The sequence below is a fragment of the Saimiri boliviensis genome, chromosome 14 (genome assembly GCF_048565385.1).
Source record: "Saimiri boliviensis isolate mSaiBol1 chromosome 14, mSaiBol1.pri, whole genome shotgun sequence".
In the NCBI taxonomy this organism is placed as follows: Eukaryota; Metazoa; Chordata; class Mammalia; order Primates; family Cebidae; genus Saimiri; species Saimiri boliviensis.
In genome coordinates, this window is record NC_133462.1 from 54,538,918 (window position 1) to 54,565,001 (window position 26,084).

The window sequence follows — 26,084 nt, forward strand, 5'->3', positions numbered from 1 at the left end:
CCAGACCTATTCAGTGTATCCTAAAATAAAACTCACTTTGTGGCCATCCTAACCACTGTATAAATTTAGATATGACCTATGGAGTAAATTCTGGTGGGACTCATTAATTTATGCATCTGTTACACCCTTGTCACCACAACACACAAAAACGGCACCCGCTTCCACCTTTAAAAAAAAGGTAGAAATTAAGAAATTATATACAATGAAAACATACTCCACATATTATATACACCACAGGAATCACTCTCCACCTAAAATCCTATGAATCTCAACAAGCCAACATGAATAAATACATAATCTCCAGAGAGAGGGCACCCATTAAATCTATAATATCCCAAATAATCCAAGAAACCAAAGCAAAAGCACTGCTAACAGGATAAAAGCCAAGATTCTGGCAGACTCAGTGCTAGGGACACAAAACTGGAGTATAGAAAGCACCAAAGGGCTGGGCATGGTGGCTCATGCCTGTAATCCCAACACTTTGGGAGGCCAAGATGGGTGGATCACCTGAGATCAGTTCGAGACCAGCCTGGCCAATGTGGTGAAACCCTGTTTCTACTAAAAATACAAAAAGTAGTCATGTGTGGTGGCACATGTCTGTAGTCCAAGCTACTCAGGAGGCTAAGGCAGGAGAGAATCACTTGAACCTGGGAGGCAGAGGTTGCAGTGTGCCGAGATCATGCCACTGCACTCCAGCCTGGGCAACAGAGCAAGATACCATCTCCCCCCCCAAAAAAGCACCGAAGAGCAGAGGTTTGTGTAAAAACCCTCATCATTTAGTCGAGACCTCTGAAGACAGATCAGCCTCCACTTTAGAAGGGATATACTCAGAATAAAACATATTGAGTCTTCTCTGGAGATGGTGGCACCATTTATAGCCTCAACAAGTTTTCATACACAACATCTGGTATGCAATAAAGAAAAAAAAAAAAAGAAAGTTGGCCAAGAAATCAGATACAGAAATCAAAATAAGGAGAACAACAGAAATAGGCCCTTACATGAAACAGATTTTAGTATAATCAGAAATTAAAATAACTATGACTAATATGTTCTATAAATTAGATGAAAATATAGAGAATTTCTCAGAAATCTGAAATCTATAGAAGTAATAAGTGCACTGTCCACAAAACAATAAACATCCTAATTAAAGGTTGGTTTTAATAGGTCAAAGATGCATTGAAATCCCTAGAGTGTTCACCAATAGAAGAATGAATGAACGCACAAAGAGCACGGGGCAAGAGGTAGCAAAAACTTTAAATAATTTTAAAAGGAGAACAAGAAAGAAGGCAAAATAGGACAAAGAGCAGTTGGAACAATAGAAAACACATAAGATGATAGATTTAAATCTAAATATGACACTGAATAAACAAAAAGCTCCAACTGAAAGACCAAAATTATCCAACTAGATTTTTTTTATTCTAAGTTGTCTGTAAGACATGTCTTACATATTAGAACATAAAAGGACTTTTTTGAAAGATGAAAATGAAACACTATGTGAACATTGGCCAAAAGAAGGCTGGTATATTTATATTAGACAAAGTAGCTTTCAAGACCAAAAGAATTAGAAATAAAGAGAAATATTTCATAAAAATAATACATACATGTAAGACATAACAATCCTATATTTGAATAACATAGCCAGAATATATAAAGTAAAAACTAATAGTACTAAATGGAGATAAAAACAATTCCATAATCCAGAGTTCAGTTTTAAAACAACTCTTCCAGAAGCAAACAGAACAAGCTGTGTGTGTGTGTGTGTGTGTGTGTGTGTGTGTGTGTAAAAAGAAGTATCGTTAGAGAGGAGTTAAACCACACAATTAACTTATTAATTAAAGTGCACACTAGAAAAGAAAGAAAATCTGAAGATCACTATCTAAGCATCTGCAGTGGATACTAAGGTTTGTGGTGCAGATCACCCCCAGGACTAAGGCATTCATTCCTCCAAGCGGCAAGGAGTGATGGCTCACACCTGTGTCTCTCTCTAAGCAGTTTTATCCAATGACTGATCAATGTCAAGGGTCAAAGGTCTACACCACTTCCTGAAGAGCTATTCTAACTCCAGAATGCCCCCAGTGGATTGGTTGAAACTTCTACTGCAACCACACTGCAGTTCAGGTTCTTCTACCCAGTCTTGCTTCCTTCACAGTACTCCCCCCGAAAGCATTCTACAATAAACACCATATACGCAGATCTCCATCTCAGAATCTGCTTCCTGGAGAATTCAGCTAAATGACAGCTGCTACCAGAAGTGGTCCAGAAAGCAGACTCACAGATGGCAATCTGCAGCTCCATCCCTGGTTGGCAATGAGGAGTCCCATTACTGATGGCAGGTGAAGTAGGGACACCCCCTTGCATAAGCAGTAGTTCAATTATTAAAACTTTCACCAATCACAAGTAGGACAGGATGCCAACTGAAGGACACTTATTGGGAGGTGAAATATCTCAGGCATCTGAAAGGCTGACAGGAAGTAGTAATTATAAGGACTACGAAATCAGCTTTTGCTGGGGGCTACCGACAAATTATGGGGAGAGGAAATTAAAAACTGAGAATGATTTCAGGTAATATGTGAAAGGTTAAAAAGCCTCTACAGAGAACAGAAAGAGATTCTCACCTTCCTCACAGATAGAAAGCATAAAGAACTGAGAATCAGGCTGAAGACTTAATTGGCAACGGATTGCCAAAAAAAACCTGAATATCTGACATTGAATACTCAATCCTGGCAGATCTGCTATTCCAAGCACAGGATCCTGACTGGAAAGAATCAAGACTGAGACATTACACAGGGACAAGTGGTTCAACAGTCTTGAAAACGTTGAAACCCCAAATCACCTTAAACTCCCTGGGCCTGCAGAAGAGGCCCACTCCTCCTTCACCTGAAGATAATACAGATGCTTCCACTTCATAGGACACACAGGTCCCATCAGGATTTATCCCCTCCTGGCCACTGGACTAATAACCGGGATCAAAGGAAGGAAGCCCAAGGAAAGCTTCCACATTGCTGGTAATGTCCTACGTAGTCACCTAGGGGGTGGTCACACGGGGGTTCACTTCTAAAAATTTACTGAGCTACACACTTAAATATGTACTGTACTATTTTTGTTTGTTGAAATTCAATAAAGTGTTTTTTTTTTGTAAAAAGCAATTATATTAAATCTACATTTTCAAAGAAAAGTGCTTTATTAAGAAATTTTACAGTATCTTGTCATATTGGTATTCACATATATTAATATCTATCTTTGTCACTATATCAACATAGTAGCAAAGAACACACCAGTAAGAAACTATTCTTTATTAAAAATGTTAACTGTTAAGAAACAAATGAAACTTCAGTATTATACAGTAAGCGACTAATACAACAAATATCATTACATTGTAGAAATTTATATTTGTGCATAGCTTGAAACACTAAAGTAGATAGCATTTATATACTACTATGTGCCAAGTTCTGGACCAAGTGCCTTATATGCAATAGTCATGTAATTCTCATAATAATCTCCAGGTTATTATTCACCAAACAAATACATCTGCCAGGACTTGTGTTAGATGCCAGAGCTTCAGTGAGACGCAAAAAGTTCCAAGTCCCACCCCCAGTGGTTCTGTTACTACACAGAGAAGAAAAGTGAGGCTTATTCAGGTTACCAGCAGCACTCATGGTCACTGTGGCAGAGTCTGTAGACTGACCAATGCCACATCTGTTCCCAGCCTCTTCCCTGAATGCCTCTACCTGAGTCACTAAAAAGCTACTTACTCTTCTCCCAGCCAGTCTTTCAGCTCTACTTGACCATGTAACCTAGATTTGGCCGAAGACAGAAGCAAAAGTCTCTTGTCCTGATAAAAGCTGCCTTTGCCCTTCCCTCCTTTCTCCCAGCCCACCATGTGGATATGATGTCTCAAGCTGCAGCAGCCAGGTTTTTGTGTGTGTATGAGAAAAAGGCCAAAGAATTACAGAGATTCCAGATCTAGCATCATTACTGACACTGAAAAAGATTTCTCATTATGTGAAAAATAAACCCCTTTGTAGTTGTGCCACTGTCGTCACTTAAAGCTAAATGCATTCCTAACAGATATGTCACACAGCTAGCAAGTGGGGAACCAAGATTTAAACTTAAATCCAGCTTTTGACAAAGCATCAAACTGGAAAACTTTTCTATGAACATTTACTTCAAACTGTAAATAATATATTTTCCACAAATAAATGCTTATTCCAAAGCCAGATAGATAATTTACAGAAACATCCAGAAGTCACCAGAGACCTCTGTTCTAGTGCATTTTTTACTCGGTTGTGGCACTAAATAAGCCTGTGACGACCCTTTCCGAAGTTTTAAACACAGCTTTGTAGACGTTGGTCTATAACCAACAATGCCCTTTGAGCTTCTCAGAAGCATTAAGCCTTAGAATTAGTAACATTAAACTTTCCAATATTCCTAGAATATAGGAATGGATAAGAGTCTGACTCACTTTCAATTAACAAATTAACTTTAATCATCATATTAAAACCAAAATCTGAGAAGGAAAATTTCTTCTGATAGCAGGAACAATAACAAAGACATATTTATAGATAACTTTTCATTAAAAGAAATATCTCAGATCACTGGAAGAAAATTACTTATCTTTCTTAAATATAAATAAATGTCTATTTATTAAATTATAATATAAATCATAATACATTTAAAAATATTAGTGCATATTCGGGTTAAATTTCTTTTTGAGAGTCTCACTCAGTCACCCAGGCTGTAGTGTAGTGGCGTGAACTCGGGTCATTGCAACTTCCGCCTCCCAGGTTCAAGTGATTCTCCTGCCTTAGCCTCCCAAGTAGCTGGGATTACAGATGTGCACCACCATGCCCCGCTAATTTTTGTCTATGTGTTTTAGTAGACATGGGGTTTCAGCATGTTGGCCAGGCTGGTCTCGAACTCCTGACCTCAGGTAATCTGCCCACCTCGGCCTCCCAAAATGCTGGAATCACAGGTGTGAGCCACCGTGTCCAGCCCATATTCAGGTTAAATTTCAAAATCAGATTAAATTTACTTGATCTAAAAAGTCAACAACCTTTGCTCTCTATTTACATTTAACAATCAGCTCAAGCCAATGGGGAATATATGGTTAAATGGGTAATTTTCTCGAATCCTCTAGAATCAGCATCCATAATACATTCCTTTTAAATCATGTGTACGTGACAACACAGTATGTATACTCTTGTGGAGAGTCAAGGGTTGGTTCCACAAACACATTTCAAATGCTTCAGCTGTGCTGGGCTCTAGGAGAAGTTGACAACTCCCTGCTTTTTTAGTCTACTGAAAGGTATTTATATGTCAATTATTGTAAATATATGCCCAAGTGCCCTAGCAATACAGACTTTTTTAAAAAATAAAATAGAAATATAGATGGTGACAAGCCAAAAAAGCTTCCGACTAAACCATCCCCCAAAACCTTCTTTCGTCTTCCCCCTTCTTCCCACTACTCTCCACCATCAGTATCAATATCAAATATCAATATATTCACCTCACACCAGTTAGAATGGCTATTATCAAAAAGTCAAAAAACAACAGGTGCTGGCGAGATTGTGCAGAAAAAGTAACATTTATACACTGTTGGTGGGAGTGTAAATTAGTGCAATGACTGTGGAAAATTGTGACAATTCCTCAAAAACCTAAAAACAAAAATACCATACAACCCAGCAATCCCATGACTCGTTATTTACCCAAAGGAATATAAATTGTTCTATCATAAAGACACATGCATCTATATGTTCACTGCAGCACTATTCACAACAGCAAAGATACAGAATCAACCGAAATGCCCATCACTGGTAGACTAGATAAGGAAAATGTGGTACATATACACCCTGGAATACCATGTAGCCATAAAAAAGAACAAGGTCATGTCCTTTGTGGGAATATGGATGGAGTTGGAGGCCACTGACCTTAGAAAACTGATTCAGGAACAGAAAACCAAATACCACATGTTCTCCTCTATGAGTGGGACCGAAATGAGGAAATAACAGACACTGGGGCCTATTGGAGAGTGGAGAGTGCAAAGGCAGGGAGAAAATCAGAAAACATAATGGGTACTAGGTTTAATACCTGGTGACAAAATAATGTATACAATAAACTCCCATGTAACGAGTTTACCTAAATAAGAAACCTGCCATGTACCCCAAACTTAAAAAAAAAAAGAAAATCCAAAAAGCTAGAAATTCCAGAAGAAAAAACAAAAAAAATCTAATTTAAAAATAAAAACTAGAGTCTTCATCTCAAGTTCAACCTCTCCCCTAAACATCTCCATCTGAATTTCCAATAAACTTCATAAAACTCAGTATCCAGAAACGATTTTGTATCTTGTGACTTTGCTGAAGTTGCCTATCAGCTTAAGAAGCTTCTGGGCTGAGACTACGGGGTTTTCTAGACATAGGATCATGCCATCTGCAAACAAAGATAATTCGACTTCCTCTCTTTCTGTTTGAATACACTTAATTTCCTTCACTTGCCTGACTGCCCTGGCTAGAACTTCCAATAAGATGCTGAATAGGAGTAGTGAGAGAGGGTATCCTTGTCTAGTGCAGGTTTTCAGGTGAAACGCTTAAGCTTTTGGCTGTCATACGTGGCTTTTCTGTCATATATGGCTTTGGCACATATGGCTCTTATTCTGAGGGATGTTCCTTCACTACCTAGTTTATTGAGAGTTTTTAACATGAAGGGATGTTGAATTTTATCAAAGGCCTTTTCTGTATCTATTGAGATAATTGCGTGGCTTTTGTCTTTAGTTCTGTTTATGTGATAGGCTGCATTTATTGATTTGCATATGTTGAACCAATCTTGCATCCCAGGAATGAAGTCAACTTGATCATGGTAGATAAGCTTTTTGGTGTGCTGCTGGATTCAGTTTGCCAGTCTCGTATTGAGGATTTTTGCATCCATATTCATTGGGGATATTGGCCTGAAGTTCTCTTTTTTTGTTGTATTTCTGCCAGGTTTTGGCATCAGGATGATGTTAACCTCAAATATGAGTTAAGGAGGAGTACCTCCTTTTCAAATGTTTGGAATAGTCTCAGTAGAAATGGTAGAAGCTCCTTTTGGTACCTCTCAAAGATTTCAGCTATAAATCTGTGTGGTTCTGGGCTTTTTTTGGTTGGGGGAAGGAAGAAAGAATATCAAAAAAAAGTAAGTTTTACATCAGTAAATCTGAAAACATAGATAAAATTAACAAGTTCCTAATAAAAAGTATGTACATATATTTGTACATATAAAAAATTATTCTAAAATATGAAAATAGGGGACCAGAAATGGTTAAGAAATTTTTGAAAAACACTACCAAGGTAAACAGCCTTTCCTAACGAGGTATCAAAACTTACTGAAAATGCGACTGAAGCAGGAAAAGACAGAGAAAACAATGGAACTATTGTTGCATGAAAAATCTTTTGAGAGAATTGGCATTACAGGCAAGTGGTAAGTTATAGACTGTTCAATCAATGGTATCAGGATAGCTGGTCCTCAATTATTTTGAATCAATAAATACATACACACACGTATACACACAGAAACAAAGGATTACCACCTTGTAATATATAGAGCAGATCAAAGAGCTAAATATGAAAAGTAGAACTTTACAACAATTTAAAGAAAATGGACAAGTATTTATTCACAACACCTAGGTAAAGAAAAATACACTTCAGGACAACTATTACAAACCATACAAAAGACTGACAAATTCAATTACATTGAAATTAGAAATATCTGTTTATCAAGAGAGGTGATTTTAGAAGTTCAAAGAAAAGTCACCGATCAATAAAAAGAGTATGTATAATGCATACAACTGAGAATTCATTTCTAGGTGAAAAAAAAAAATCAATAAACAAAAGGCAATCTAATTTTTTTTTAATTGGCAAAAGACATTAACAAGTAATTTTTAGAAGAACATATGAAAATATACTCAATGTCATCACAAATCAAAAAGATGCAAATTAAAGAACAGGATACCACTTCATACTCATCAGGTAGGCTAAAAAGAAACTAAATTCTGTCAAAATAAAACCAGGATGTGGAGCAGCTGGAACTCACATATACTACAGGTGGGAATATTTGAAGGACAACGTCCCCGGAACCCACCAATTCCCCTCCTAGATATGTACTCCAAAAAAACCCAAACATGTGCACAAAGACACAAGGATCTTCAGGACAGCACAGTCTGTAACAGCAACATAATGGAAAGAGCATCTCACTTCTCCCAGCACCCAGGGGGATTAAAAACTTAGAACCCTTCATGTGTTAGTTTCCCTGTTTGAGGGTCCCTAATCTACTGAGCTGGAAAAAAATATTTTATAAACTTAAGTGTTGATGTGACTCCTTGTTTGAAAACACTCTAATAACTATAAAAATGATACCATGAATACATCAAAGTATGAAATAAAAGCAAAGGCACTAAACAAAATACTATATAAAACTCATGATTACCTCTTTACTGTTTATCCAATAGGAAGCATTGCAGAAACTTTCCACTGGTTTAGAAAAGCCAAGATTCTAATAAGATTATAACAAATTCCATTTGTTGGAAATAAAACAAACAAACAAAAATATTCATCCTTCTCTTCCAGGGCCAACTCTCCTAATAAATGGTAGAAATAAAAAACAAGGCCGGGCGCAGTGGCTCAAGCCTGGAATCCCAGCACTTTGGGAGGCTGAGGTGGGTGGATCACGAGGTCGAGAGATCGAGACCATCCTGGTCAACATGGTGAAACCCCGTCTCTACTAAAAATACAAAAAATTAGCTGGGCATAGTGGTGCTTGCCTGTAATCCTAGCTACTCAGGAGGCTGAGGCAGGAGAATTGCCTGAACCCAGACCCAGGAGGCGGAGGTTGCGGTGAGCCGAGATCGCACCATTGCACTCCAGCCTGGGTAACAAGAGCGAAACTCCGTCTCAAAAAAAAAAAAAAAAAAAAAACAAAACAAAAAAAAAAAAACAAAAAAAAAACAAGCTATTCCTAGGAAAAGACACTAAATTTCTCAATTTGTAATTTCATTAATAATTACTTGATTACAAACACATTTGAATTTATAAGATACGTATCTTCTCTATAACATCTAATTAATTCTTTTCAATTTTATTTACTAAAACTATATTTTTATTCTAGCAGTCCGTAAAACAGTATACTCTAAGTAATATTCATTTTATTAAAGCTTATGTCATCCAAAAGCATTCAACAAAAATACCGGCATAAAAATTCCACCCCTCTGCCAGCTGAGGATGGTTTACCCGCTGTGTGAGAAAGTATCAGGGGTACAGATTTAGGAAGATGGAGGCGGGGCTGACCCAGAGGCCGAGTTGAAGGCCCTCATCAAGTCAAAGAGGTCGGGAATCGCTCCCTCCCCGCTCCTCGCAGTCCTGGGAGCACAGCAGAAGTGTTTTTCTTTTCTTTAACGAACAAGAAAACCACACAAATTGTCAACATGGAACGGAGATCGACGTCATCCACCAAGAGCGGAAAATTTACGAACCCTAGGAACCAACCCCGAAAGGAAGCCCGGAAGAGAGAATTAAAGAACGAAAGCAGCGCACGATGGACAGGGCTGCGGTTTTAAAGAGGAAGGATCCAACAGAGATCACCCGAGACGTGGAGAAACTGCGTGAAACGGAGCTTAACCCAGTGCAAAGGCCACGGTTAAATGAGAAAGTACTGAAAGACCGGCGTAAAAAGCCGGTGAAACCTCTGAACGTATTCTACGACTCCACGAAAAAGAGAATCCGGGTATTGACAAAGAACTGAGAAAGCTGGAAGTAGAGTGTGAAGAGAAGGGGGCTCAACCCGGCCAGCAGGTGGATGCTGTAAGAATGCCCAGCGAGCGGAAGTGGAGAGTATTCCTTTGCCAGATACGCCACGTGCTCCTCCCAACATTTTGATCCAGGACATTCCCCTTCCTGGTGCCCCGCCACCCTCCATCCTAAAGAAAACCTCAGCCCATGGACCTCCAATCTGGGCAGTTTCTCTCCTTCCTCTTCTTGGACATGGCGTTCCACATTTGCCCCCTGGCAGAAAACCTCCTGGCCTCCTTAAGTCGTACAGACCTATGGCCACAAAGTTGCTTTTGCCCTAGATCTTCCCCCTCGTAGGCGAGATGAACTTGCCCAGCGAGGCCATGATGACGATGTTTTGAGCACCAGTGAAGATGACGGCTATCCTGAGGACACGGATCAAGATAAGCAGGATGACAGCACCGATGGCAGCGACGCTGACAGATCAGATGGAGAAAGTGAGGGGGATGAATTTGTGCGCCGTGATCATGGTGAGAGAGACGGCAATGAAGAAAAGAAGTCAGGTCTGAGTGCACGGTTTGCAGCTATGCCTGGAAAATCAAGGAAGAAAAAGAAGACTATGAAGGAACTGACTCCTCTTCAAGCCATGATGCTTCGTATGGCAGGCCAAGAAATCCCTGAGGAGGGATGGGAAGTAGAGGAATTTTCAGAAGATGATGATGAAGAAGATGACTCTGATGACTCTGAAGCAGAAGAGCAATCACGAAAACAACATGGAGAGGAATCCCATTCCGACGGCACATCCAGTGCTTCTTCACAGCAGCAGGCTCCCCCGCAGCCTGTTCCTCCTTCTCAGATACAAGCACCTTGCAAGCCAGGACCACCACCTCTTGGACCACCACCTGCTCCATCATTACGGCCTTCTGGGCCACCTACAAGGCCTTCCTCCGGGTCCATCTCCCAGAGCTCCTCCATTCCTGAGGCCACCTGGAATGCCAGGACTCCGAGGGCCTTTACCCTGACTTTCACCTCCAGGACCACCAATAGGCCGACCCCCTGGCCCTCGCTGAGGTCCACCTACAGGTCTGCCTCCTGGTCCCCCTCCCCGGGGATCCCCACCAAGGATACCTCCCCCTGCATGTCCAGGTATTCCTCCACCTTGTCCTGGCATGATGCACCCACCTTTGGTCCCTGCCCTTGGACCTGCCCTCCCCCGCCACCAGCCCTGGGCTTTTCCCACCAGCTCCCTTGCCGAACCCTGGGATTTTAAGTGCCCCACCCAACTTGATTCAGAGACCCAAGGTGGTTGATATGAGTGCAGCCACCATTGAGAAGAAAGCCACAGCAACCATCAGTGCCAAGGCACAGATCACCAACCCCAAGGCAGAGATTACTCGATTTGCGCCCACGGCACTGAGAGTACGTCGAGAGAATAAAGGGGCTACCGCTGCTCCCGGAAGAAAGTCAGAGGATGATTCTGCTGTGCCTCTTGCCAAAGCAGCACCCAAATCTGGTCCTTCTGTTCCTGTCTCAGTACAAACTAAGGACGATGTCTATGAGGCGTTCACGAAGGAGATGGAAGGGCTACGGTGACAGCTTTTGATGCCAGAACAGGCTTCTGTTCATAACAGTGGCCCATGGAGAAAGAGGCTCTTATTAAACTTAGATGAAAGAGCTGCTTCCATTGTCAAGGTATTTTCTAATTTCAGTTCAAGGAATATCCTAAAATTTAGCCTTGTCCAGAATTTACTGCACATAAAAGAGAGTATTTCATTCAGAACAGCTCAGTATTGAATCAGTGCTGCTAAAATGATTCCCTTTCACACCACCATTTTCATCCTGTTTCTTCACCTTCTCCAGTTCTTTGGAAATTCGTGATCAGAGGGATCTTAGTTGCTTATTTTGTTTTGACTCTCTTCTTGTGTGCTGTGGGCATTGGAGTAGAGATTTCTGACAAAAACAGTTTATTTCATCTTGTCTTTTGTGTTTAAGTTATTTTTAGTATTTTCCTGTAAATATTTTGTCATATTTTACTTGTAATGAAATGGATCACAGTGTCATTTCCTAAGACAAAGCAGGATATGTGGAAAGAAAAAGTACAATTCTTTGATTAAAATTATTTCCCACTGACCTTAAAAAAAAAAAAAAAAAAAAGAAGCTGGACGCATGCTGAGATGTAGAGGAGTCTCTAGAAGTCTGTTGCTTGCTGCAACTGACTGAAAATTGACAATATGTTCCCAGATGAATGCCTTAATATGCATTAAATGACAAGTTTTCACAGTGGATTTTGAGGGCAACTCTGATAGTGTTAGGGAGTTAAAACTGGATATTGTTTATACATCTTGAAGAACAGAAAACTTAATGCTGCAGTAATATATTCATTAAAATATTTATATCTAATTCATGTCTTTCAAATAAAATACAAGCATTTTTCTAAATAAAATTACTCAAAGTATAGGAAAGAATTATTCAGGATACTGCATTCTTAACATCTGCCTATGTGGCAATACAAATTAAATAACTAAGTAACCACAAAATAATGACCCTCCTCTCTTTTTAAAAATATCATTGAAACCCAGAGATTAAGTTTCACCTTTTAATCAGTTAATACACAAATTCTTTATTCACATCCAACACGTTCTTGAGATTAAATGCTGTTTTGATTAATACTGCAATTTACAATTACTTTAAAGTTTATCATTTGAGCTTAGTAGGTTTTCCCAATGTAACACTAAAAACAGAGCAGCCCCAGATGGAAGGAATAACATAACTTTAAGTTATTTGTCCCAAAAGAACAAATATTTTGCAAACATACTCTAAAATACAAAATATGCATTCATCTTAAAAACCCTTAACATTAATCCAAATGTTTAATGAGGCCTATAAGTGGGTCATGACATATTTGTTCCCAGGTCGAAAATCTATATACAAATTGTTCCCTGGAAAGAATTTTCAACCAAAAGTTGTAAATACCAGAAAAGGGATTAATAATGGAAAGTCTGACCTAGCACTAGCCTGACTACTGTGATCTTCTACTTAATAGTATCCTACTGGTTATTGTTCATACCACTCAGAGCTAGAATGAATCTTTAGTTCTTTTAACTTGAAAGATGCAAATAAATATCATCTTTTTCTCTCAGTTGTGCTTCAAATATAACGTATCAAACTGTAGGATGTAGGTTCATACAACCAGGGACTTATGACTTCAAAATTAAGCAAAAATTAACAATGTTTTTAAAAAATCCTTTCAAATAACATTCTTTTCCACTGTCTTTTCCTATGTGACACTAATACCAGCAAAATCTTAATCCAGACTTATATTCAAAATACGTGATACGCCACATATGAACTGAATTTTAACACTGATGTATTCGTAAACAAACTGTTAACTTAGGATTTTGAAGTCTCAAGGGGGTAACAATTTTACCGAAATATTCAGACATATAAATATTATCCATAACCTACAATTAATCATTTTCTACTCATTCAAGGGCACTTAATTCAGGGTAGTAAAACAGATGGGGCCCAATGCCTGGTTGCACCATTTTCACATATAATTTGCCATGTGCCACTTAGCCTCTCTGAACATCAGTTTTCTTTTCTGCAAAATGGAGATAATGAACTTTCCTGGCCTACTTCACCAAGTAGTCAGGATGACTCAGTGACATAAATTATACAAGTGTTTTATTAACTCTGAAAGCAGAACTCAAAGACGGTATTACTATATTACTTCATGCACATTATTTGAAAAACACCTATTCTTATAATATTTAAGGTTTTCATACTGAGAATAATGTATCAGGAGAGATAAGTGTCCCAGCACAGTCTCAAGAAGCACACAAAACTACAAGGTCTAAGTATCTTCTGTCCCTCACCCCTTTCTATATAGCTAGTGGCACAGGTCCAGGTAACTACAGGGACTTCAGCGTAACTGCTCACTCCCTGACCAAGGGTGTCAGGCTTGCTCGCTAGCTGCTACAAAAAGTACTGAGCCCTCTGCTCTGGGTTCCTCAGCTGCCACACAACTCATGCAAGCATAACCACCCTGCAGGCCCATCACTTCTCTCCACTGAACTTATGGGCAAGCAAACTGGTACTACTATGCGGATACTCCTGCCATGCACTGTGCTTTATAAAACTGTCTTGCTTTGATCACAAAGTCTCACTTACTTTTAAAGTTGTAGTAAGCCAATCAGCTTACTTAGTCATTTCCTCTAAAACTGTTACTCTGCATTCTCTATGAAATCCAGGTTCTCACCTTTTAAAAAAAAAAAAAAATAGCAAACAGTGTGCTGATAGACAATGACTTTTGGAAAAGCCCAAAGGCATTGTGACTATAACTATTAAAACAAGGATCCCCTAAGCAAACAAAGATGGGCTCAGCACCCAAAAATTTGGAGCCAGAAATTGAGCTATGGGAGCCCTGAAGCAGGTAGCTGGTTGAAAGCAATGCAGTCTGATTAACACCAGAAGTGCCTCTATAGAGCCAGATCCCTCCATGGAAATCAATCCCCCTCCACTAGAGAAACAAAGAGGCTGAGTGGCAACCTTAGTGTTGCAAATGGGTTTATAAGGTCGGGGAAAAATCCACACCAAGACAACGGATCACTCAGCAAGGCTGGTTTTAATTCCTGCAGGAAGTGTGCAACTCCCCAGCAGTCTTGCCAGGAGCGCACACCTGAACAAGGGACACAGGGACATTTACAACTTCGATAACCTGGCGCAATCGCCCTACTGCTGTGTCCAGTTTCCACTGGCCAGAACAGGACCTCACATTCTATGCTTGTCCCGACTGGCTAAAAACTTGGAAATTTTCTAAAGAGGTAAAGGCAGAGGAGAACAAAGGAAAAGAGGAAGTAACTTGAGGAATGCTTAGAGAAGAGAGAAAGTTTCCAAATAAGGAAGGGGAATAAGCTAAGACCTCAGACTTCCTTGGGCTTGTCCAGGCATGTCAAAGCAAACACCTAGGTTAAAGAGTAAGACCTAAGAACCTGGGATGCGTTTATTTCTTTATTATGACTAACAGCTACTTTAAGATTATTAGCAAAAGCCTTAAATTAACCTTTGAATAAACTATTATTTATTCATAATGAACTAAGAGGAAAGCTTTGAAGAGGAACCATTTATTTATTCTTATTTCCTACACTTAGCATAAACTACTCCTGCAGTACCTCCCTTACATAACCTTGTACCTCTGTACCCTGCTTTGCTATCCTTTAAAGATAAAGGTGACCACAGATGTGGCCAAAGTCTTTCCACCTGCAGGGAAGACTTCAGGAAGAAAGGCCAGGGTGGGGAATGTAAACTTGTCTGGTGCTTCTACATACTGATACTGATGAGGGCTGCCAGCCTACAATGGATTCTCATCAACTGAATTCAGTTGCTATCCCTGTGGCTCTGGCTGTTCCAGACATTGTGACCAGGACTGAATCAACTGCACAAACTAATGACCCATGGTATGCCATTCTGGATATTGCTAATGCCTCTTTCTCAAAACCTTGGGTACGAGAAAATTAAGATCAGTTTATCTTCAGGTTCCAAAACAGATTTACTGAGCAGCCACAGGGGTACCTGAATTCTGCTGCTTGCATCAATGCGGGGATGTGGAACCAGCCTTCCTCCCTTGTAGTGGAATGACTTGGTTCCACTATATCGATGAGGCCATGCTGATTGATAGGCGCAAATGAAGAACAGGTGGCAATGGCTTTGGACGAGATGCTGACTCACATGACGGCCCGGGGTGGTTCATTAATTCTGACGAGATATAAGAACTAGCCATCCAAGTCAAATTCTCAGAAACGATGCTGGCTCCCCTGAGACCAAAAGGAAAAATTACTCACCCTCCAGCCCCCCCACCCACCAAAACAGGAGCCTGGCACATAATCGGACCATTTGGGTATTAAAGACAACATGTGCCTCATCTAGGCTAAACTACCCAGAGGACACCCCGACTTCAGTTTCCACACAGCAGAGCAAGTACAGTGGAGCGCATGCCATAGAGCAAATGGTCAGAAATCTATCCTTAACTTTATTTACCACAGTCAATGGGGCTGTGCAAACTGGAAAATCAGCAGGTCAGCTTAAAATTCCTTTGCACAAGTCGTAACACATAACATACTGGCCTAAACTATGTCCTGGCCGACCAAGATATCTATGAATTAATACCACCAGTCAGGTGGAACAATCCAAACTTCTCATAAGGAAGGGAGCTAAATGATTATCTGAAATAAGACCTACTAATACTCTCTGGGACTTGACCCAATTTCTTGAGTCCAGAATCCTGAGGTGCATGGTTGAGGTGAATACTGCAGGTTGGCCTCATTCTGTTGATAACTGTCCTCATCAAGTGTTGTATGAGATAAACTGAATGAATTTTGTCTCAGCACCTGACAGCATATCTAATCTAAGTTGCTGATGGGGTGGTATAACCATATAAAAATTTGAGTTCAACCAAGAATGTGTACGGGCAAAGGATGGACTGCTGGGAAAGGCTGTCTGTCACGGGCCCAAACATCCTTGTACATCCTTACCAACTATGCCAAATGGCAAATGCACCAGCCATCCTCTAACTTTGAGCTACTTCTGTAGCTAGTTATGTAGGCAATCCAGCAGGTCAAAGAACTACAAAGTAGGTCTCAGCTTTCCTTGCCAGTCGGTATCATAACTGGCAAATAACAAAACAAAAACTTGCTCCTTTTAATATCCTCACCTTTGAAACCTTTAAAGGAAATTCTAAAGGTAAAGGGAAGTTCAATAAACCTATTTATTTTAATGGATTCAATATTCTATTCTGCAAAATATCACATACAACTGATACACCTTAACATCACTTGACTTTATTGCTAAACAGAAAATAAGCAGAAATATTTCAATAGCTATAGAAATAATTTCAAATACATCCTTTCACAAGTAAAAATGATTTGTTAATCATTTTACTGTTCTAAACATATTTACCGTAAGTTAAGTAATATGACCATTAGAAAGGTGATCTGCTAAGATATATCTTCCAGCTAGTTAAGGGACTGCAGCATATATTGTCTCTTTCTTTGCATTACATACCTCCTTCGAGATAAGGGGGCGAAGACTATGTATGGAGTATTAGCAAAAAAAAGATGATTTACAGATTTTCATTTTCACTTTTAGTATTTCAGAATGTGCCTTCTGGTACTGCCTAATGAAAATGAAATAGAAATGACAACTAATCCAGAAGATAACCAGCAACTAATCACCAACCAGACTGAACAAATAAAGCCTTCTCTGCCCCATTCCCTCTTCTCTCAATTTTAATAAAATAATAGGTCTCAGTACTCCTTGCCCCAATTTTAATAAAATCAAGAGAAGAGAATATGGGGCAGAGAAGGCATTTCAGGCAGCATTACCTATAGATGGGAGATAATGTCTGGTCCTCACACTCATTATAAAGCTTACGTTTCATGGATGGTCAGAGGTGGCTGGCAACTTTCAATATGTCAAAATAAGGTATTTCTTAAATTTCTAATTTTTTAAATATTAGAACACTGTTAACTTAAAAAATTAGATACTAGTTCTACAAGTCAGAGTCAGATTTTCATAGATCTACCAATAAAGCTCTACTGAGGCATTTTTAGATGTGAGATAGTTCACTTGCTCCCTGCTAAAGGAATATAAAGTTAAAAAATTATTTCATATGTAGTTTCACAAATTTGGACAACACATAAAAGAAGACAGCAATCATTGAAAACACTTCTTTAAAAACACAGCCTCTGCCAGAAAATCTGGCTTATCTCAGCTGATGGACACTATTTATGAAGAACAAAGTCCAAACACAGAATCACTAAGCAAAAAGCTTCTCTTCTGACAAAAAAAAAAAAAAAAGGGAGAGAGAGCGTATGGACTAATATGCAAAAGAAGTGCCTCAGAGAGGATAAGCAGGTGTCTATAATAATGTGTCCGCTGTCTAAATTAGATGTTTGCTTGTATACTAAAAACAACAGTAAAGACACTGTTTTTACTTTAAGTTTTCCCAGTACCTTTCAAAATTGTCTTGCCACAAGACTCTCCCAAAATCAACACCGTCTTTCTATTTTGGTTAAAAGTATTTTGCTGGGGATGCCAAGGGAAGATAATTGCTGGAAGCCAGAAATTCGACACCAGCCTGAACAACATAGCCAAAACTTGTATCTACAAAAAAAAAAAAAAAAAAAAAAATCAATTAGCCAGGCATAGTGGTGTGCAACTTTGGTCCCAGCTACTTGGGAGGCCAAGGCAAAAGGATCACTTTAGCCCTGGAGTTTGAAGCTGCAGTAAGCCATAACGGCACCACTGCTCTCTAGCCTGGGCAACACAGCAAGATCCTGTCTTAAAATATATATATTGTGATTTCATTAATGGAGGTAGGGGTAATCTTGCTGTAGTTGCCCTGGTTGTTGCATTGTGTGCATGTGTGTTTCAATGTTGGTAAACATGCTTTAAACACAAATTCAATTTTATTTAAGAATTCTTAAATCAACCATCAGTCACAAATCCCCTAGATCTTTGAATGACCTAGAAAAATAATGAAACAGTTCTATGAATTTGTAAGCAGTTTGACTACTGAAAATGAAAAATATACACTAAATTTTCCAACAATAGCCATGTAAAATTTGTCTGTCAAACAGATTGACAGGAAGTCAAGTCAATCAACTGATGAGATAAAATTTAGAACTGTAAAATGCTATTTCATCTACTCTTTCAAGAAAAATCGCAGAATCATAAAGTCATAAGCCAATTGTTATAAAGAATTCTTGTGTCTGAATAAGTGAAACACTGCATACATTTACTTATAATGTGTTTGTCATTTGTGAAAAACTGCCCAGTGAATATTCAAATCCATGTATACTACAAGGGTACATGGTACAGCGTGAAAAATCACTGTTTTCAAACTATACAGCAGTAATAACAAAATATTCTTCAAAAACTCTAAAATCTGGCATGTACAAATCTCATTTTAAAATCATTCTAAAGAAAGCTGCTGTTAAATAAACATCCAACTGTTAAATGGACCAGACAGCACCAACATACATACTGTTTGAGAAAGCCCAGGGTAGGCACCTACACTCCAAGATTTCCGCTTACAATATCTGTTAGGACAAAATGGAATAAAGGAAAGACAAAAAAATCAGTTTTACATTTTCTTTGCCTGTGTTTTGAACCACTTCAGCGTTATGAATGACATCGGACCATTAAAAATGCCTCCTAGAGTCACATGCTATATTTATCACCACTGTGTTTCCAATGCTCAGAACATCATAGGCACATAGTAGGCATGTAAGTATTTGCTGTATGAATGAAAAAACAATGTCTGCTTAACTTTGCTTCATCTTGATAAACTTATAAAACATTGGTAAAAACTGCCTCTATAGAAATACTAATTTCCAGTAAAAAAAAAAAAAAAAAGCAGAAATTTGAACGTTTTTTGTATCAATTGACTAACACACGTTTAGGACATTATTAACTATAAATGTTAATTTACTGTAAGTCAGAAACATTTCAAAGTATAATATTTAGAGGGTCAGCATGCATAATATTCAATTGGCTTAAATTAAATTAAATCATCCTAGAGTACCTCTTTCACCATATCTTTCGCTGTATCATTCTTTTTTAAAAAACATTTCTGATGATTCTCCGAAATCTTTACAATAAATTCCTTACCCTGAAATTACAAGCCCCTATCTATTCAACAGAAATTTACTAAACTCCTTCTTTGAACCAGGCAGGTACTCAGAATGGTTCCAGTAAAGAGCTCACAGCCTAGTGAGGAAGTTGTATTCTAAAACATCTGCCGGAGACATGGCCACACGAAAAATCAAGAAAAATCTGAAGTTTCAGATAACCAGTGTCAGCTCTAAAGACTGATTTTTCAGATGGAAGTTATAGGGCTGATTTTTCATTTTACAAATACCACTGTTTTGGCAGCTATAAAGAGAATGAATCAGAACCTCATGTCCAACGTATTTCTGCCAAACTGGCCCATTTCTGAGCTTCAGAAATCCTATTACAATTTCACCTACCACAATGGCCACCTCTCAAAGCCCAGCACAAATCCCTATGCTTCCATGAGGTCTCATTCAAACCAAAGCAGACGTCCCATTCCTTTGATGTCCCTGCAGCAGCCCTATACTATGCTATGGTATACTCTTGTGGCACTAAGGGCCTTTCTTACATTGTTAATGACACCATCCATCAGGATTATAAAGTCCTTAACAACAAAGTCTGCAGGAGATTCCTCCGAATCTCCTATTAGATCTAACACAGTTTTTTCTCATAATAAGCCTTCTCAGAGTACAACAAATAACTGTCATCAGTTGTATTATATTTTACTGAGCCATTAAAGTATGTAAAAATTATAAGTGGATGGTTAGCATGGAATAAAACAAAGAACAAAGAGTCTGAACGTAACAGTTTCTAAAATCCAGAACACGGAAGTAATATTTCCAAAAAACAATTCCAGAATCCCTGTACTTTTTCCCCAATTCATTACTTTTAACACATATAGAAATCAATGGCCACAGGCCCGGCAGCAAGAAAGCAAACCAGAAAACCAACCCCAAGTCGTGAACCGTAATCATGGTCTTGGGCTGTAAGAGGAAAGCTCAATCTCTCTCTCACACACACATGTGGGCACACCATACACATACTCTTATTCCCATCCATTCTCCCTCTCTCAGGTTCAAAGCCTAAGAGATTAAAACACCCTGGTCCATGTAGACACAGAAGCCAAAACAGACCTACTTAAAACTATATATGATCTAAACAAAAGAGACAAATCCAGAATGGTGAAAACATTATTAATGTATGTGTAAGAACACCTTTCTAACTGACAGCTGACCAGCATTATGCACAGCTCTAATTCTGCTTGGATTTACAGTCTTGTAGTAAAAAATATTCATTACAGTCGACTATTGAGAAGTTAACTATTCTGATGCCCTGCTATTCACTTCTCCCTGTTGCCTCCCTTTTTTATTATTTCACTCTTTATTTCCATCAACAGAGGTAAACCTGAAGATTATCTACCCATATTTGAACATATCAAATATATAAAACCATTTTTAAATTATATATTTATCACTTATTCTATTAAAACCAAAAAAAGAATCTTAATAAATGAAATTATTTAATTAACTGACAAAAGTTTAATGAAGTCTCTCCTTCAATTCAACCACTTATCCTCACACGTCATTTTTAAAGAACTGATTTTACCCTGCCAAATGTTAACAAAATACATTTTAAATTGCGTTCGTAGATTAGTCCATCATCCAGGTAAAATTTTCAAATAACCATTTCTTCAGTAATGGCACTACATTAAATCTAAAAGTCATAGAACACCATCAGTTTAGAACTTTATTTTGTTGTTGTTTACTTCAATAATCTTATCAATGTTATTGAGGAGTTCTTCACAAACATAAATAATATGGGGGGGGGGAAGCACTGGAATATGACACAGAGGATAAAAGTCTTAACCCACTTTACCAAGACGTTTCTGTGTACTGTGTAATCAATTTCTGAGTCTTAGTTACTTCAAATACTAAGTGAAGGTATTAGATTACATGACAGATACCCAGACTCAAAAGTTCACTTCAGTTCTAATGTCTTCTGAAACAAATAATCAAGACATACTGTATACATTCAGTATTTACTGACAGGAACTTTGGGATGCTACGGATTGGTTACCTCCCAGAGCAGAGGCTGACTAGTAATGAAGGATTAACTCCTAAGACACCCTTACTGAAGAATCATCATAGAAGAGGGCACTATTGAAAAAAAAAAAAAAAAAAAGTCAATGATCAATTAATTTGAAATCTAAAATACCAAGAAGGATAAAGTTTCCATCTGCTTAGAGTGACATGTCAAATATATGGTTGACTTAACAAAAAAACTAAGCTAATGCTTAGTTTGGTTGGATTTGTTGTTGTTTTTCTCAACTACTTAAAGATGATGCCATGGTCTAAGAGTCCAATTTATAATTAGTTATCTCATCAAAGTAGCATGGTAATTATCATTTGTTTAAAGTTAACAGGAAAACTATATAAAATGGGTGAACTTCTTGGTTTGATAACTTGTCCCATTTTGACCTTTTCCATTTAGATATCTCTCTTACATTAGAAATTAAGTCAATCATATTATGAATGTATATTTAAGGCATCATTTTATAAAGCATTTTATAGACAGTTTTTCCTATTAGAAATCAACATTGAAAAATGTGTGAGCTATAAGCCCATTACTTATTCACACTTTTATTTTTAGTAAATGGCTATATGGACATAATTTATTTAATAAGGCTGTGAATTTATTTTTTCAAAGCAAAAATTAAATGTCCTCTTACTGAAAATATTCCATGTGTGTTCTCATTGTGATTCTTCAACAAGCAAAAGTAACACATCATTTCACTACCTCCCTAAAAGATTATGATAATTATCAAAAATTATTACAAGGTCAAAATTATCAGCAAGAAAATGCTGTACCCAAAGGGGGAAAATGTGTTAAATAACAACAAAAATTATGAATTCCAGCCCTGACTCTATCACCACCAAGCAAATGCAAGCTTCTCAATGCCCTTCCTATACCATCTGTCATGTGAGGAAAAGCTTGCCTATTCCTCAAACTGTTACAAAGGAAAGAAACCTCATCCAAACCTCTTCTCTCATATTTTCATCTAGCTATACAGTTAAAACAACAGGTCTCAGCATACATCCTGAATGAATTACTTTAGAATAAGGAATAAAATGTTAGTCACAATAATGATTCTAAATTATGATACAACTTCATTACTGATTAAATTTCTCTATAATGCAAAGGCTTTTAAGTATTAGTTCAAACTGAATGCTTACTTTTAACTGAAAATCCCCCCCAAAAAAGGGAGGGGTAGAAATCATGATTCTCTCTGGCCATGATTTTTCAGGTTTCTAAATTTTATGTTTATATGTACTCTTCTAGCAAAATGAGCATCCATATGCTTTATTGACATTTTACACTTCTAGTTTTGTACTTTTCAAAAAGTTTCCACTGCTATCTTCTCAAAACATCAGTGGAGTGAGTGGGAAATAATTTCCAGATTACAGACAAGAAACTCCAAAGAAGAAAGTTATACAACTTAACCAAAATTACAAAAGGAGAAAGCAATGGAATGCAGGTTTCTTGACTCCTATAAATCAGGATTAAGTTAAGTGTGTTTACACATACATGTCTGTGCACACACACATACTCTCTCTCTCTCTCTCTCTGTGTGTGTGTGTGTGTGTTTGTGTGTGTGTGTGTGTAACTGTAGCTTCTTCCTGGCAATAGGAAGACTGCAGAAATCTGCATACGAATAAAATTTTCTTAAACTCTGTAAAACCACAGTTGAAGGCTAGGGTTTCACAGACTATAAAGGCAGTCCTCAAGACCGCAGAGAAACTGTTCAGCCCAAAATCCAACCACATCCTGGACAGTCTGTGCCAACCTCAGGTCCCAAAGTCCCTTGATTTTCCTACATGAACACTTCTATTCTGTGAGAAACATCGTCATGCATCTTGCTCTACACCAAAAATAATCCTTTTTTTAAGAGTATTTATTACACCCCTTCACTGTTCAAGAATCATTATGAATTGTGTCACTTAACTGTTAGACAAAATTAAAATTCAGCTTAATAATTCAAAAATTAAAGCAAACATAAAGGTCCATAATAAAGAATGTCTATTTCAGTTTTGAAAAGCATGTATGTTTTACATTTTAAAAAATGTTTCTCTCTCACTCTCGCTCACACACACACACACACACACACACACACTTACTTCTAAAATCCACTCTAACCTAAAAACTACATGAGGATATGTTTCCAAATAATGTTTTCATCTAAGAAATCACTATAGTATAGAATGCCTAAAAATGCAAGGCTTCATATTAGAACTGGCAACAGAAAATGTAAAAATTAATAAATTTCCTGTATTCAATGAGTTTAAATTATAGCAGCGGAGAAGAAATAAGGACAAACTTATATGAATTACGGTATGTTTCTATAGTGACCATGTTCCGTATCAAAGAAGTCTCATTTTTCTAAGAGGCTTTTCCTTTAAAAAAAGAAAAAAGAAAAAAAAAGAAGGGGTATGTATCAAATGATATCAAACGCTTTTCCGCTCTACTAATCTTATCTCACAAATTTTCTTACTGAACCAAGTGAGATAATGAGTCAAATAACTAGATCTCTTCCATTCCATCATCTTTACATGCTCAGATAAACCTTGGTTGGTAATGACTAATGACTCTTTAATGTACCATTCCTTTTAACTTTATTGAAGCATTGCCTATCTGTATCCCTAAGTGCTCTTCAAACTGTGCTCTTTAAAACACTAGAATTCCAGGAGTTGTTAATCTGTGTTCCATAACAAAAAAAAAAAAAAAAAAAAAAAAGGTGGCAGGGAGAAGGTCTATGGCCAAATGAGTCTGTAGAATAAAGTCAAGTTGGTTTCTTTGCTGTAAGGCTTCTCAGGGATTTAATTACAGTAAAGTGCACCTTAAACCTCAAAAGAGTACCCTATGCAGACTTTTCCAAACTTGTCTAACTACAAAATTCTCTTACAAAATTTATATTATCTTGGAAAAGTCTGGTAATCTAGTGAACACAGTCTGGTCAGTATTTGACCAATATATCCTCCTTTGGGCCAACTTTTGGCAGGCTTTGGTATTAATTTAGTAACTCAAGAGCATGAATTGAAAGATTCCTATTCATCTCAATTTAAAAGTAGAAAATGTTGAAAACAGGATTACCAGTCTGATTGGGAAGGCAACTCATAATAGCTTAATTCTTCCATAGTCAGCCTATTAGTTATGAAGGCTTGAGCTGATTTATAAAGTTGTTCTTTATCTTATTTAGTGCTTTTCTTCACTAAAATCTACTCTGAAATTTATATTGCTACTCTTCTGCGTTTTCTGATGTATTTTCCTTATAAATCTTGGCTACTTTTTTATTTTTAACCTTTCTAGTTGATTTGTTCTAAGAACATCTTTTGAAAGCAGCACATAGTTGAGGACCTCTCTTTAATACGAGTCCTTCTTTTAAATGAAAATGTCATATACTGCCTACATGTTGTTTTGTTGATACTTGTCTTTTACATTCTTACTTATGTTTCCTTGCTATTTTTTTTTTTTTTTTTACCTCTTGCCACATGGACGATGTTTGCTTGCTTGATTTTACCTAGCCATTTAGAAAACAAACATTATCTTTCCTTATCTTAATTCCACTAACAGTGATTCCAAGTTGTTTAAAGGCCTCCTTTAACAAGATTTTGGTTCATTATCAAAGTAAAATTGAAATCCTTCTTCTGGCACACAATCTGAGTCAGGTGACGAACTGATCATGCCATCACTCTTCCCTTTCCCCTAGCACTCCATTCCTAGTTCTCAGATTACAGATTTTATAACCATAGCCTGTTATTCTGACATTTAGTACTATTTCACATCTTGCATAACAAACTGTTTAGTCTTGCTTCTACATTTATTTCAATGCTTTTTCTCAATGCTTTTGTACAAACATATCCCCTTACCAAACTCTTAACAGTATATCTTTAAGTAATTTTTATAAAGCTCATATGTGATACATTTTCTCTGAAAGTTGAAAATGAAAAAACATTCTATTGCCATCATACATGAACAATCATTTGGCTGTGAATGCCCTTTTTTAACCACAGTCCTCCGCTTTGATTTTGTTAGATCTCTGAAGTAATTGTTCCATGACTTCTGGTATTTGGTGGTATTGAAGAAAATACTTTGATCCCTTCCATTTCTTGGCTGAAGAACAGTAATTTACTTTCATCAATTATTGGTTCAGAACTGTGTGTTTACCTACTACTACTTAGTCTAGTACTTGCTTGAAGTAAATCACGCTAGCAGTATGAATCACTAAATAAAGAGTACAATAAGGAAACTATTTTATCTACTTTTATTATTTCTACAAAAAATGAGTATTTTGCTCTGTGATCGATAAACAAGTCTGCTGATTCTCTTGCTTAAGTTTCCTTTAATGGTAAGCCCCTTGGTTATTCAAATCAATAATCATGCATTTTCAGCTGGCACATAGCCCATCTCATACATACTGATGATTTATAAACGTGTAGCTCCAGAATCTCATTTCTAACTCTTCTTTCCGCCTGATATCTCAAATCCAACATGTATAAAATCTTAAACACTGTAAACCATTTCTACTCTGTATTTTTCTTACTGAATGACATTTTCATCCAGCCATCCCCTATGGTCCCTAGGTCATACCAGGTTCTTATACTCTCTTACCTCCACATAAGTCCTCAACTACTAATTCTATCTCACAAACTTCAACACTCTGCT

At 37.6% G+C, this 26,084-nt stretch overlaps 1 protein-coding gene and 1 pseudogene across 2 annotated transcripts in view; one reads left to right on the forward strand and one right to left on the reverse strand.

Moving 5' to 3' along the window:
* NEK7 (NIMA related kinase 7) overlaps positions 1-26,084 on the reverse strand; it is a 177,854-nt gene that overhangs the window by 109,660 nt on the left and 42,110 nt on the right. The window lies entirely within an intron of this gene.
* Positions 9,350-11,345, forward strand: LOC101034779 (WW domain-binding protein 11 pseudogene; annotated as a pseudogene).